Consider the following 14819-nt stretch of genomic DNA (forward strand, 5'->3'; position numbering starts at 1 on the left):
AAATGTTTTCTCTTAGATTATTTTATAGCAATGAGCTCTATCAGCTGTGCATGGTAGCTTGCAGGCAGAGCAGCCTGGCTGGTAAGGGACAATTTCATGAGACTACTTGCTCAGATGTTCCCATGCTGCTGTAAACATACTAATTCCTATACAATCAGCAGACTGTGGAAGCAAACATGTACTGCACAACAAGATTACTGTGAAATAAATAAAAATCAATGCACAGAAAACAACTGCTAATTTAATATCCATACAATCACCTCTACCCTGGCGGTGCAGCTCAGTGGTGACTTGACTGACTGGGCTCTGCTAGCTGCTGCACAGGGAGTGGGCATGGTGCACCATGTGCCTAAGTGGGATTGGCTCTGAGTCAACAGGAAACCCATGCATGGGAGTCGGGTGGCTACCCCTCCACACTTTCCCTGGCCCCCTCTCCCTCTGGAGCCTGTGTGGTTGCCAGATGTAGCTTTCAAGGCACTCACTGCGCTGGATCAGGGCTCCTGCTCATTAGCCATCTGTGGCCCTGGTTAAATCCCTCTACTCTGGCCCCCGCCGAATATAGAAGTCAGACTACACCCATGATTTTCCCACCGCCCCACCTAAAAAAAAAAAAAAAGCTTTACAAGGTTTAACAAGATCCTGAGTTTTCTTCACTGCCCTGATGGGCTAAGTGTAGTGCTGACAGCACAATTAATCCAAACGTCACAACCGAATAAAATATATATTGGATCTAGGCTATTGGCCTAGGCCGTTCCCTCTTTAGGGAGCGCTCCCTCTGTTTGTGTGGAAGGATGGAATTTCACCTCTTCAGCAGCAGCATAACCACCAAGTAGAAGCCCATCTGATGTGGCTTCATGTGAGCTTTTGTAAAGGAGAGCAGCAGCCAGTGGTCACTGTCTCAGCAGCACCATCCTTTGTTCATTTCCTAGAAGTTAGTGAAATGTAGCCAGTTCAGGTAGAAGCTAGCTGCCAGACAAACAATCAGCAAAGTAAGAAAGAGAGAAAAACTTTAATACAAGGACACTGAAGCAACTTCCGACTCCTACAAAAAAAACTCATTGGGGTTGATAAGGTGCACATAAAGCAAACAGGACACAATCGTGGAATTCAGTTTTCTGAGGCATGAAAGACTGCGGTCTCGTCTGCCTGAACATTCTCTATCTATCCCTCTATCAATTTAAATAGTCTTAGTATTTCAAACCTGGTGCTTAGATCACTAGGCCATCCCTTTATGGAAACAGTGTGAGTTAAGTTAAATTGTTGGTTTACCATATTAGAGTACTTAATGGTAATTTAAATGTTACATACCAGCTTAAAAATAAAGCATGCAATATTAGTAGTGGGGAGAATAACAAATTAAGGCATTCACATCAAGGTGGATGTGACATTTTCTGAAGCCTAAACAATCAGGAGGGTAAAGGTGTTTTAACACTTAACTTAAGATGGGTTTTGCTGGTGAACGTTCTCCAATGAGCAACGTTCCCTAGCTACTTTTTTTTTTTTTAATGTAAGTCTGAGTTTCGGTATGCATATGGACTTGTTCTGTACTATGCTGCTTCTGCTCTGACATCAGCTGGAGAACTGGGACATTTTTAAAAGTCTCTTATTAAGGATATACAAATCCTTTCTTGTGTGGAGATAGGTGCTTTAAAATAGGTCATGGGGAAAAAATGTAAAATGGATTAAAAATAACCATTGTATACTGATTCTGCTTCATCTAATTCAGTCTCCATTAACTTACTATGATTTAATTATTTCAACTTAATGGTCTACATATTACATTGCATGTCAATTTTGTTACTATTTGCCAAACCCATATTTTAATAGTTACAACAACCGAATGGATTTATACAGCTCCTCTAAAGAAAGTAATTACTCCTAAAGGGCCTATGCTACACTATGCAAGTCCACTGAGGCATATACCAGTTAGAAGTTGGGTTCCTGGGCCGTCTCTGTAACAGTAAGACACAATAACTAGAGCCAGTCAAAACAGGGAAACAATTTTGTGAAATGTTTTGAAATTTTTAGTTTGTTTTGCAGGGCTCTTCAGTGAGGAAAATGAATGTGCCATGAAACATGTTAAAATTATTTTGATTAAACTTTCTGAAAAAATTGGCAAACACATCAGTCAAAAACTTGGTAGAAAACTTGGAGAGCCAGAAAATGTTGATGATCTGAAATTTTATGTAACAAAGTTCCATTTTTAAAAAGGGCCACTTTCTGACAAAAAATGTTCAACTCCTGAGTTAAGTCCTACAAATATATTTTTCAAAAGCACTGAAGTGACAGAGATGCCTAAATTTCACTGATCTCCAGTGAGACTAAATGCCTGTCAATTTTTTTAATGGAAATTATGCTCTTCAGCAATCAATCCCCCCACAAACAAACACCCTTATCCTGAAAACACTAACTACTGGGCAGAATGATTTATGCTATAAGAAGTCCCATTATTTTTAAAGTCATTTTTACTACTTACAATAACAAGTACTAAAACTGGTAGTAAAAGAGCAGGGTGGGAAACCGTTTTCCCACTCTGCAAAAATGTGAGACTTCAAAAAAATTCCAATTGGGGTGAAACAAAACTTTGGATACCCTTTTTGTGGAAAATCAGAGAGCCAACCCAGAATAGCGGGTAGCCCAGAGGTTAGGGCATGTTTGGGAGAAATTTCTGACTCTTCAGCATCTGACATGAGTGTTCTCTCTTTGTCTCTCCAGAAATTCTATCCTGGACATGAGAAACCATTCCCAACAAAAGTGTAATAAAAAATGCCTCTTTCCCATGAATAGTTTTGGTTTCAACAGACTGGCATTTTCCACTGAAAAATTATTCTTGAAAAATTCCCATCCAGCAAGGGTATTAAGTGTAAGATCAAGCTCTTAGTTGTTGTTCATAAATATTTCAATCTATTTCTGGAATTCCTTTTGAGCATATTATACTGTTGCAATTTAATTTTATTTTTTTAAAGGGAAATGACTTCATTGTTTAGTCACAGTATTAAATAATAAAACTGGTAATTTCAGTGTAAACTAATGTAAAATTAGCTTGATGGGGTTCTATAAACAATATGAAATTTCGATGTTGACATATATTTTGATTAAATGAAAATAAGGATTAGGAAAGAAAAATACTAAATGAAACAATACACTTACATGGTATATTTGATCATTTTATCTCATACTATTAATAAAAGACAATTTCTGACCACTGGGACTTCACTGACAAATGTATTTTTTCCCCGTTATTGTGATATTATTCAGCTTGTTGTCTCACATAAACAGCAGCACTGTATTAGTTGAAATAGACCCATGATTTTTCTATTACTATTTCAAATGTCAATGAAAGTTTGTGGGTCTTTTTGTAGAATATTAAAAATTAGCATTTTCTTAATATTTGATCCAGGTATGTTTTGTGTGTATTTTGGAATTTGTGGCAATGTTTGTTGTCCACCTGTCTCCTGTACTTATTGTAAGTAGGGGCCATATACTGTATGTAGGACAGTAATTCGTCCTATGATAGAACGTCTATAATTAGTTTTTCGTACATTTTGAGAATACTTAAAATGGAAGCAACAGAAACCAGTAGCAGCAGAGTAAATCAATCTAGAGCTGAAGTCATCAATATGAAACTATGCCAGTCTACACTGGCTGAGAATCTAGTATCTTTGTACATTACAGGAGCTTTGTTTCAAATAATAAAGGACTGTCAAGGGCAATGTATTTGCAGACCCTACTCCACGTCCATTTAGTTATCATAGACTACACTGAGTTAGCAGCAAGATTATTACATTGAATGACAAAATGAGCAATTTAAAATGATCAAAAAAGGAAATTAGAAACCCCAGTATTAACTGTCACCATATTTGTCACTTATTTTTGCAACCTGGCTAATAAACTAATGTTCTGGATTGAATTGTTCAGGCACTGTTTCTTCTTCTACTCTTACAGGCAACTAAGAAAGCATGATGTATGATATCATTAGCAATTCTGTTTTTTCCTGTCTAATCTTACCTTCTTATTAAAGTCTTAGATGTACCTTTCAAATCTCACTGATACCATCAAGTTGCTTTGCATGGGATTCCATTCCTCGTTGCCAGCCTGAAATAGAGTAAGTTTTTCTTAAAAGTTGTTCAGCATATCGGACAAAGGCAGCTAGCTGGGAGCATGATTAGCCTGTGAGACAGAGGGATCAAGTAAGACTGACATTAAAATACGCACCGCTGATTAGTTGTACTGTAGGTACCTCTATCACCTCCCACTTTGGTCTTAAAGTGACATGATCCTTTTAAAGTAATGTTCAAGTAGGCTTAATCTGTCTTCACCAAGGTGCCTCTGATGATTTGTCCTGAAACACGGTGAAATGGTTGGCAGTGGTTTTGCATACTGTAAAAAGCTTTATATTAAGAGTCACTTGTTGATTATTAATTAAGGCCTTCTTGGCAGGGAAATGGCTTGTACTTTTTATTTTATTTTTAAATAAATCATCAACATCATCACTTACTAGTAGGGTAACCAGATGGCAAATGTGAAAAATTGGAACAGGAGGTCAGGGGTAATAGGAGCCTATATAAGAAAAAGCCCCAAATATCAGGACTGTCCCTATAAAATTGAGCCATCTGGTCACCCTATTTACTAATCACACACAGCTATATGTTGATTTATTTTTCTTGATTTGCCCCATTAGGGCCTGATCCAGTCCCACTGAAGTCAATGGGACTCTTTCCATAGACAGCACTACACTCTGCATCTGGCTCTTAATGGTCCAGATTTCTAGCTGCAATGCCGATATCTTCTCAAATATATTAACTGGTGATGGTCAGTTTCTTGTCTGTTTCATGGAAAATTTCAAACCAAGTGATCATTTGCTTAAAAGTATGTTTACTTGTTTTCAATGAGGTCTGTAGTGAACAATCTGTTTTAGCTTTAATGTGGCAAACTGTGATGCTGTGTATAAGAAAGGAACCCATTGTTACACAATTTTCATAAAACTTATAAAGTGTATCATGTATGGTATCAATGGAAAAGTTACAGTCAATCAAATACGATTATTATCCTGGTTAAAGCCATGTATCATCTTTGTACCTGAAATTATGAATATTGGCTATGTACTTGCATTTTACACATGTTTGTAATCCTGGGTAGCATCCCCAGATAGCTGTCTTACCCAAATGTAAATTCTATGTGTTGATGGCCAATTAAGGACATTTAATGCAAAATGGGCCATTGAAGAAATTAATCCAGCCCAGTAAGCTTTTCCTGTGGATGACTCAGAAAGAATATGGGCAATGACTGCCTCTGTGAGTCATCAAAGCATATAAGGGCATGTGATATGCTCAGGTGACTCTGAACTTCATTTGGGTCAGTAATTTCTCATGTACCTGTAGGCTTCATTTGAGACAGTAAAATTCTGTGCACATAGAATTGGAAGAGACCTTGGGAGGTCATCTAGTCCAACTCCTGCTCAAAGCAGGACCAATCCCCAGATTTTTACCCTAGTTCCTCAAATGGCCCCCTTAATGGTTGAACTCACAACCCTGGGTTTAGTAGGCTAATGCTCAAACCATTGAGCTATCCCTCCCCCTAAGGGGGTTATTTAGTTTTTGATTCAACATTCCATAAATGTGATAGATATATAAAAGCAAGTAAGCATGCAAGTTCAGCGGTGTTAAGGTGTGAAAATGTGAAGTTTGGGCTATTGATGTAACTGGAACAAGGCATGGTTGAGTTATAAAATATGAAGCAGATTAACTTCAATGGGTACCATATTGTGTAAATATGTTTTTTCCAATATATAATTTGGCAGATACAGCAATTCATAAATGGTAAAAGATGTTTAATGTTTGTAAATTGGTATGCACATTAGAGATGCTAAGATGTTTATGGGGGATTGGGGATCCATGATCCAGTCTCCTAATCTTTACTCTTGTTCAGAGACTTGGCTTGGACACACATTATCATCACTTTAGCCGCTAAAGACTAACCTGTGTGTGAACAGATAAAAGAAATAGAAAATAAATATTAAGTGCAAATTAGCTATGAACTAACAAAAAATAAATCAATCAAAGGCACTTGAGACACTTCCATTTGGGCTTCATTTCTCTGGACTGGATTTCTAACAAGGAGGCTTTGAACAAGAACCGATGACCCCTAGTCTTTCTGGGCAATTGCAGAGCAACTTTTGCAAGCTAGCAGTTTATTCCATCACTGCTTCAAACCTGATATAAGGACTTAGCAATCACATGTAAGTATATGATCAATTAACCGTTTATAACTCTTCTTTTCTTTTATCAAACCTTTTAGTTTTTAATTACTAAAGGATTGGCATCAGGGTGATTATTGGATATTATCTGAGTTATATACTGCCCTGGCTAGGTGGCTGGTCCCTTTAGCTTGGGAGGACCCTAGAACTGGTGAAACTGGTTTTCAGTAACCTCTCATCATGAACTCTAATGTCCGGGTGGTGAGCCAAGGGCTGGAATGCCTAAGGAGATTACATTTTTGACTTCTTGTTGGCCAGTGTGGTGATTACAGAAGTTCACTTTTGTTCCTGGCTTGGTATAAGCTAATGATAGAGTAAACACCAGTTTGAGGTGAGTCTATCCTATTTCTCAGGGGCCTGTCCTCAATTTGACAGCCTCAGTGGTGACCCACTGAGGCACAGTGACACTAACATGTCCTTCCTGGAAGCAACACATCCAGCTACTTGAGTTTCAAACATTACATGGCATCATTTGGAGTGCCAGGAAGCAGGCTGGTATTTGAAGGTGTGGGCAAGTAAGTATGGGTACTAAACCAGCTGGCTGCCTTCATCAAAGCTATGTAAACTTAAGAGATAAATAAGGTTTCAGGGTTGGGTTTTAGTCTGGCATTTGCTGACACAAATCCTTCACCCTAGTTTATGAGTTCTATATGCATACGCCAACTTAAAACAAAACCATTTCTAAGTGAATTTAGTTGCTCAGTTAAGAATGACAACAAAGATGCATGGGCACTTTGTGATATTGAGACATGAGGTGGCATGTACATTGTATGAGGTGTGTATATGTTTACTGAACACTAGACTTTAACCAGCAACTCATTTCTCTTTGCCAGTAAATAACCCTCATATATTGCAATGAATCTCTGTGACTACTGACCTGACCTGGATTGGGCCCAGAATCTGAGGGAAGCTCTGATTTGCATAACCAATTTCTTGAGCCACCTTGTCAACCAAATTAAAATTAAAAAAGATTAATCTTAAAAATACTGAAGCCTAAGTTTCTTCTCAGGTGGGGCAGACTCAGGAGTAACTCTGACTTCAATGCAGGTACATGAGTGTAAAACTAGTATAAGAAAGAGAACAATCTAGCAATTGCTGCCTATTCCCTTGCTGTCCAGGCCATCATTTCTCCAGCCTCAAAGTGAGAAGCCAAGCGAGGCTCATGGCCATAGGCAGGGGAAATGATGGTCATAAGTGCTAAAACATGGCCTGGAAAAGTGGTAGAGTAGGGAAGCCAAGAAAAAGCCATTATCCCCTACTACATGGTCCCCTGGTGGAACATCTGTATCCACCTGTTGACTCTTGGCCTATTCTTAAATTGTAAGTTCTTTGGGACAGGGCTGTTTTTTTTGGTGCTGTGTGTGCACAATACCTAACACAGTAAGGTCCTGGTCCATGACTGGGGCTCCTACTTGTTATAGAGAAACAAATCATGATACCACCGATATTGCTGCAGTAGGGTTAACCATAACAGTACAGTGATTGACAGCACTGGGACTGACGTGTCAATTCACAATCTGCCCAAAGTAGCTGCACTGCCCCAGGAGCTGATCTGAGAGGAAATTAGCACCTTGATTCCTGCACCCTGATTAGGTGCTGTCATAACATATTCCCAGATTTGGACCTTAGCGTCCAAAGTATGGGTGTTAGCATGAAAACCTCCAAGACTGCAAAAGTCCACATTCCTGACCAGCCTTTGTACTGGACAGGCAGTTCAGCTGTAGGCAAGTCTACAGCTTGTGACATGAAGGGGTAAATTGTCACTTGGGGCTTTGGGTTGATGGCTTTGGGGTCTACGAAGGATTGGTGGATAGCTGACACTTGTGCCCCCATGTCTCTCCACGCAGTAACCTTCTTTCCGCCCACTCTCAAATTTTCCCTTCGCTCCAAGGGTATTTGAGAGGCATCTGGGCCTGGGGATCTTTGGTGTGATGGTGGTGTAATGAACTGCACTCGGTTGGCAGTCTTTGGGCAGTTGGCCTTGATATGTCCCAGTTCATTACACTTAAAACATCTTCCATCTGACTGGTCACTGGGTCGAGGTGAGTTACTGGAGACTGTTGAGGTGGAAGAATAGGGCGTCTGTGGCTTTACTTGGGTTGTATGTGGGGTCTTTGGCTGTCCTCGGTTGTAGGGTTTATGGTCGGTGTGCCCCCTGGGGTATTTGTTCCCCCTGACAGTAGCTTTCTTGCTTTCTGCCACTTCCATCCATCTGGCTCCAATCTCCCCCACCTCGGTGAGATTTTTGGGTTTTCCATCTTGTATGTACCGTGTTATGTCCTCAGGAACACCATCCAAGAACTGCTCCATTTGTATGAGGAGGTGCAGTTCTTCCAAGGATTTAACATTGTGCCCTGATATCCAGGCCTCATAAATTTTTCCAATGTAGTAGGCGTGTTTGGGAAATGACACATCTGGTTTCCACTTTTGGGTTCTGAAACGCCGACGGGCATGATCCGGGGTTATCCCCATTCTGTATCTGGCCTTGGTTTGAAAAAGTTTATAGTCATTCATTTGCTCCTTAGGCATTTCAGCCGCCACCTCTGCTAAAGGTCCACTGAGCTGTGGCCTCAATTCTACCATGTACTGGTCTTCAGGGATGCTGTACCCAAGACAGGCTCTTTCAAAATTTTCTAAGAAGGCCTCGGTGTCATCACCTGCCTTGTAGGTGGGAAATTTCTTGGGATGTGGAACCATAATTGGTGAAGGGTTGTTAGGATTGGCTGGAGCCTGTTGCTTAGCCTTTTCTAATTCCATGGCCTGTCGGTGGGTCTCCCTCTGGAGTTCTATCTGTCTTCTGTAGGCTGCCTCTTCTTCTTCTTGTTTCCTGTGGTGGGCTGCATTTTTGGCATCTTGTTCTTTTTGTAGCCTTTCCATCTCTTGTTTGTGAGTTGCCTCATCTCTGGCCATGTGTGTTCTGAGCAGTTCTATCTGTTTTTCCATTGCTTCCAGCTGCACTGCGTCTGGTTTTCGTGACATCCTGTTTTCTTGTGTTGGGGTGCCCTCCGGTGTTTATCTTCTGAACTGCAGGTTCTCTGTTGCCTTCTGGGGTCTGCCTAGCAACAGTGCCTTTTTCCCTTTCTTCCTCTAGCTAATCTTTTAAATGTAATGTAAACCAGGAAAAACCACTTTATTTGCATGTGTATTGCTGGATACTTGTCTCACAATGGGAATGCAATTGTGTCACAAAAGACCCTTTTGTCACAGCTTAATGGTTCCTTGCTTAATATGCAAGCCAAAAACTGCAAGAGAGAGCATAAAAAAAATTCTCTCTGATTCCTTTTAAAACCAAACCCTCTCTGCTTAAAAGCCCCTAGCAGAGAAAAGAAAAATATAATATTCCTACTGGCTTCTGGATTCTATCTTTTCCACAATGCTGCACACCATGTCATAACATATTCCCAGATTTGGACCTTAGCGTCCAAAATATGGGTGTTAGCATGAAAACCTCGAAGCTTAGTTACCAGCTTCGATCTGGTAAAGCTGCCACCACCCAAAAAATTAGAGTGTTTTGGGGCATTCTGGTCCCCTCAGCAACCTTCCCTGGGGACCCCAAGACCCAAATTCCTTGAGTCTTACAACAAAGGGGAATAAACCATTTCCCCCACTTCTCCCTTCCAGGTGTTCCCTCCCAGGGTTCCTGGAGAGATGCACAGAAGCAAGCTCCGTGAATCTAAACAGAGGGATTCCACCCTCCCTATTTCCAATCCTGGAAATAGAAGTACCGAGAGAGAGCCAAGCTTCCCCTCCCCCCTTTCACCCAGAGGGAATGCAAAGTCAGGCTAGTAAATCTAACACACACAGATTTCCCCCTGACTTCTTCCTCCCACCAATTCCCTGGTGAGGTACAGACTCAATTCCCTGGAGTTCCCCACTAAAGAAAAACTCCAACAGGTCTTAAAAAGAAAGCTTTATATAAAAAGGAAGAAAAAGTACATAAAAATGGTCTCTCTGTATTAAGGTGACAAATACAGGGTCAATTGCTTAAAAGAAAAATGAATAAACAGCCTTATTCAAACGAACACAATTCCAAACACTCCAGCAACTACACACATGTAAATACAAAAGAAAAAAAAACAAAACCCCTATTGTTTTATGATCTTTGTACTCACAACTTGGAAACAGAAAATTAGAAAGCAGGAGACAGAAAAATCCTTCCCATAGCAGAGAGGGACAGACACAAGAACAAAGGACTCGCACACAAACTTCCCTCCACCCAAATTTGAAAAAGTTTTGTTTCCTGATTGGTCCTCTGGTCAGGTGTTTCAGGTTACTCTTTTCCAGGTAAAAGAACATTAACCCTTAGCTATCTGTTTATGACAGGTGCACAGGGCAAGCCATGGATCATGCCCCTTGTATTTTTCTGCAGCCTAATAAGCAATCAAGTGGGTTAATGGCACTGTTCCGATCACATGGAAACACAGTGCTATGTAATATAAACAATATCATTGGTACGGCAAGGGATACAAGTATTGCCAAAGAGAATCCACCAGACGATGTGAGGAGTCACACAGGCACCAGTTTGTTCAACCAGAACTAGATCCTGGTTCAGCGCTGGTAGTTACAGCTGTGTTCGTACAGCTGTGTAGGGCCAGCGCTGCAGTGTGGCCACACTAACAGCTTCCAGCGCTGCAGTGTGGCCACATTTGCAGCATTTGCAGCGCTGTTGGGAGTGGTGCATTGTGGACAGCTATCCCAGCATTCAAGTGGCTGCAATGTGCTTTTCAAAAGGGGGGTGGGGTGGAATGTGACAGGGAGCGTGGGAGAGACAGAGATTGGATTTTTGGAGCTGACACTGTTCTCAGCTCCCTGCCTTGCAAGTTCTAAGGACTGGAAGACACACAGTGCCTACCTTCAATCATTTTAAAAGTTCTGACCCTTTCCCCCACCCCTCTCTCATTCACTAAATGCAAATTATGCACTCCTAAATAGCCGTCAGACCAGATAAGCATCTGCTCAACATGGACTTCCCCCTCCCCCTCTGCCGTGTGAGAGTGCTGTTTCTCTCTTCAAGCAAACAGCTGTGAACATTCCAAAGTAATTCCCCTGCCTGCTTCAGCTCGCTCAGCAAACAGGAGCTCTGTTTGTTTTTTAAATAAGCAGTTTGGCTGAACTCCGAGCGCCCCCTTTCTTCCGGTTTGTTGTGGACAGGAATTTTGGGATAGCTCCTTATACCCCAGAGGTCAATAAAAGCGCTGGTGGGGTCCACACTTGCTGACCAGCGCTGGATCACCAGCGCTGGAATCGCTACACCCGAGGCTCGACCAGGTGTACAGCCAGCGCTGCAACCAGGGAGTTGCAGCGCTGGCCGTGCTTTGCAAGTGTGGCCACATCCTAAGTTGCAGCGCTGTAACCCCCTCACCAGCGCTGCAACTCTCTAGTGTAGCCATGGCCTAGAAGTCCAGCTTTAACCACCTGTGGTAGACTGGCTTCAGCACTAGAGAACCCTCTCCACCTCCCCCCCATGACTGCATGTGACGTAGCATTGCCTCCTGTCAATGGTTGCTCTGGTCCTGCTCCTCTCTTTGTGATTTGGTTCTCTGTCCCCAGCATGGTCTAGTGCCCTCCCTTAAGGAGTGGGGCAGGAGAGGGGCATGAACAGAGAGTCACATCCAACAAACAAGTCCAAGCCCTTGTGCCAAGTCTCTGCCCTTGACTCTGGGCCCAGTGTTGTCACACCTGTAGCTCTGCGCTCTGAATTGTGCTCATTCTTTCACATCAGGGTGCTCCACGCCACTTTCGCAGTGACTGGCAGGGGAACCCAGGCCGATCCTCTCCTCCATCGGATATCTACCACCCTGGAATCCTTCCTACCATTAACCATTCTTCAGGCCTTTTCCCAAGCCTCTTGTCTTCATGGGAGTTTTATAACAAACTGCACCTCCCAGAGCTCTCTCCAGGTTTTGCCCTTGCACCAGGGGTGGCCACGAGCACTTGCTCCGGGCCTGTTTTATCAGGTAGCCTCCTTCCCCAGGCGGCCGTCTCACCCCACAGGTCTTTCTGTTCCCTAGGGATCGCTCCATAGCTATAACCCCAGTTGTCTGAGAGTGACTGCAGAGTTAGCCTTGCTCTCTCACTATAGCCCTTAACCCTTCAGGCTGAAATATCTCCCAGGCTTTATGCATAACTGGCTTCGTCTTTTCCATGGCATCAGTTCCCCTGGGAGGTTGGTAGCAGCTTTAACCTGAGGCATCAGCAGTGAGGAGTGAACACTGCAGCTGCCTGCTCCATGGCACCAGCCAGAATAGCAGCTACTCTGCACGCCCAGGTCTGGTTTCCCACCTTGGGAGGAGGATGTGGGGGTGGCGAAGGAGGGATGTGGGGGAGATGCTGCCCCTAGGACTACCCTGATCTTGCAATGCAGTTTGGGGGAGGCATTGCCCCCCATGCACCTCAACTCTGTCCCTGGGCTCAGGGCTTCTGCCCCATGGGGAGCACTGGGGCTTGGGTTTCAGCTGTGGGACCCTATGGCCCCCCTGAAAGGGTACATGGACTCCTAGGGGGCTGCAGCGCCACTGTTGAGAACCATTAACCTAAGGTATGGGATAGCCTGGGTCAAATCCCCAACCACCCATTCCTGTTAAGAAGCTGTTTGAAGGGAATCATTTAGTGCCAGGCGTGTGGGCTATATACATGGTGTGTGTGTGGCGGGGGGACTCCCTCAGGCCTGCCTGTGGAAGCTGTTCCACTTTATTCATAAACGCCTGTATGACAGAGTACTTTCAAGTGGGGTCTCTAATAGCCTGGGTGAATACTCTAACCACTGGAAACAAAAGGGTAATTTGCATGTTTTCTGGGGCCCCAATTAATGTTTAAGTAGAAGTGGAAGAGCCAGTGCCAAGAGCATGCACCTAAGGTTGCAGCTCCCCTGTTCAAACCCTTTCATAACAGGCAGAAAGGGGAGTTGACCCAGGTTTGTCCATGTGGGGGCCTCTACCCCCATATCATAGAGGGCTTCTCCTCTTTGCTTTGGCCCAATTAAGGGGTAGTTAATGTGGAACAGCTTCAACAAGACTGACTGAGGGCACAACCCATCAGTGTACCTCATAGACTAGTACTTAGGCCATTCACCTGAGTGGTAAGAGACCACAGTTCAAATCCCCTTCCCTCAATCAAAGAGGAGATTTGAATCTGACTCTATTACCTGCTGGGTGAGCACTCAAACCCCTGGACTAGAGAGGGCCTCAGACTATGGCCCAATAATTATTGAATAATATTGGAATAGCTTTACCAATAGCCATAGAGTAGCCCACATCAGCTTATGCCTTAGTTTAATGATTGGGGCACTCACCTGCGAGCTGGCATACCCCTGTTCTAAGCCTGGCTGCCGCTCACTGGGCAGGAGATTGAACCAGCATCGACCCCTGCGCCTGGTGAGTACCCTAACCACTGGGTAAAGGTGAGGCAGGAGCACTGCTTCTCCTCTCAGACTCTCATCTGGGAGGAGACAGACCCCACAACCTCCAAACCCTTTTCCTCAACAGGGAAAGCGAAGAACCTGACCCATGCACTCTAGTGTCCTGAGTAAATACCCTACTCATTGAGCTAACGGGTCTGTCTCCTTCTTGACCACGTTTTGTGGTGTTAGGCGGCTGCTGAGTCTACTAACCAGCTCTAGTCCCACAGGGAAGAAAGGCAGCACAATGCCTGTTTGCCCTGGGCTTGGGCCATAGGCATGAGATTGGTGCCGACAGTAAAGTGGCAGTACATGTGCTCAGCTGCAGAAAAGTAGTAATGGTCCCTGGAGTAGTAATGTTGCATCAGACATTCAGTAGCTCGTAGTTATATGTTGGGGTTCCATAACAGCACATAGTTACACTTTGTAATTCACACGATATATTTATACAAGACATTCTACAGCCCTCTACTAAGAGTCATTACTGTTATATAAGTAGCTTACATGTATTGTCATTGTTTTCAGTGATAGTAAAGAGATAATTACAGGTGTACCATGTGGACTTTAGACTTGTGTCTTTGGTTTAACCAATAAATTTTTTCTATAATTAGGTGGCTGGGGTCTTATTGTCTACATAACTTCATAAAAATAGCAGATGAAAAAAACTGTTCTCAAATCAGTCTATTCTAGAGCTAATGACAAGAAGTTTGATGTACGGTATAAACAAGTTCATACTTTTGTGTCACAACAGACAAAGGCAAAGTATGGGAAAATGCATAAAGTAGATAGTCTGGAGCTAAATATTTCCCAAACTTTCCAAACAGTAGAATTTTGAGTACATAGTTGCATCATTAATTGTATTTAGAAGTTTTCTGCCAATTTTGGTCAAAATTAAACTATGTTTCGATGAGTTGTGAGGAAGGAAGATAGTGCATCATGACTTTATTGATTTTCATTTTCTCATACAGAATAATCACAGAAATCACTAACTACAATGCTGAGAAAACAGATTCTTGTTTGTGGATGAAAGAGAGAATTCAAAGGACCCTACAGATGTCTGACATTTTGAAGGAAAGGTAGGAGCAAGGATTAAAATTCACAGATAGTGAGGCGGTTCTGGTTGCAACTTGTGCTCTTCCAGGCACCGTCAGTGCACATCTCCATGCA

The 14819-nt window shown here is 42.7% G+C and overlaps 1 long non-coding RNA gene across 1 annotated transcript in view; it reads left to right on the forward strand.

Annotated features, from left to right (window-relative positions):
- Positions 1-14819, forward strand: part of LOC115655446 — a 50175-nt gene that overhangs the window by 17845 nt on the left and 17511 nt on the right. Inside the window, exon 2 of the long non-coding RNA XR_004001390.1 lies at positions 14621-14728. This is a non-coding gene — a long non-coding RNA (uncharacterized LOC115655446). The remainder of the gene's footprint in view (positions 1-14620; positions 14729-14819) is intronic.

The sequence above is a fragment of the Gopherus evgoodei genome, chromosome 7 (genome assembly GCF_007399415.2).
Source record: "Gopherus evgoodei ecotype Sinaloan lineage chromosome 7, rGopEvg1_v1.p, whole genome shotgun sequence".
Classification (NCBI taxonomy): domain Eukaryota; kingdom Metazoa; phylum Chordata; order Testudines; family Testudinidae; genus Gopherus; species Gopherus evgoodei.